Genomic DNA, 920 nt, shown 5'->3' with positions numbered 1-920 from the left:
CAAAAAAAACAAAAAACAAATAGGAGATATATTTTTGGAAATTATTATATCTTTATTACTATGAAGTTCAATTAAAAATATAAACAAGCCCATATTGTGAATTATTATTTTAAATCAAAAAGCTGTAATAAAACATATTTAACTGCTATTTCTATAAAGACAAAATACATGCAACTCCACAGTTTACATATATCTGTACATTGATAATTTTTAAAATCATCAGTGTCTACAGCCATGCCACCCTGAACAAGCCCGATCCCATCTGATCTTGGAAGCTAAGCAGGGTCGGGCCTGGTTAGTACTTAGATGGGAGACCACCTGGAAGACCGGGTGCTGTCAAGCATAAAAAATAAAGGATTGTAAGCTGACAAGGTCCTTGCAATCTGTGAGGTCAACCAAAGGTTGCCTCGTCTAAAATAAATAAATAAACAAACAAACAAACAAACAAACAAATAAATAAATAGATAGATAGATAAATAAATATAAGCAAATTGCTGTTTTTAAAATTTTATAATTTAACTTTTAATAATTTGCTTAAGACAAATATGAAGTTTCCCCCCAAAGTATGTTTCTTTTGAATTTTATTAAGCTTCTACTCTATTCATGTTAAAATAAAATGCACTATTTGAATAATTAACTTCACTTTTTATGAAATCTTGATGTTTCCAAATTTCTCCATATATTACATACAACATTGTTAAGAAGCATTAACACTCATTGCCTCCATTCATGTAATAAATATTTATTAGGTACTATGCATACTATCTTTTTTCAATTTTACTAATTCAAATAGCGATGGATTTTTAGAATTTAGAAATGTCCAATTTAGAATTTGTGGCATCATAGTACAGTATATACACATAATTAATTAAGTTATATATGTGTACGGTATGTAAACATATTAATTTAAGTTACTTTGA

General features: G+C 27.8%; 1 pseudogene; it reads left to right on the top strand.

The window, feature by feature from the left end:
* Positions 1-224: 224 nt before the first annotated feature.
* On the top strand, positions 225-342 carry LOC111743056 (annotated as a pseudogene).
* The last annotated feature ends 578 nt before the right edge of the window (positions 343-920 follow it).

Source organism: Pteropus vampyrus, unplaced genomic scaffold, assembly GCF_000151845.1.
Source record: "Pteropus vampyrus isolate Shadow unplaced genomic scaffold, Pvam_2.0 Scaffold106, whole genome shotgun sequence".
Taxonomy (NCBI): domain Eukaryota; kingdom Metazoa; phylum Chordata; class Mammalia; order Chiroptera; family Pteropodidae; genus Pteropus; species Pteropus vampyrus.
The sequence above is the reverse complement of the archived record's forward strand: the minus strand, read 5'-3'. Positions and strand labels throughout refer to the sequence as shown.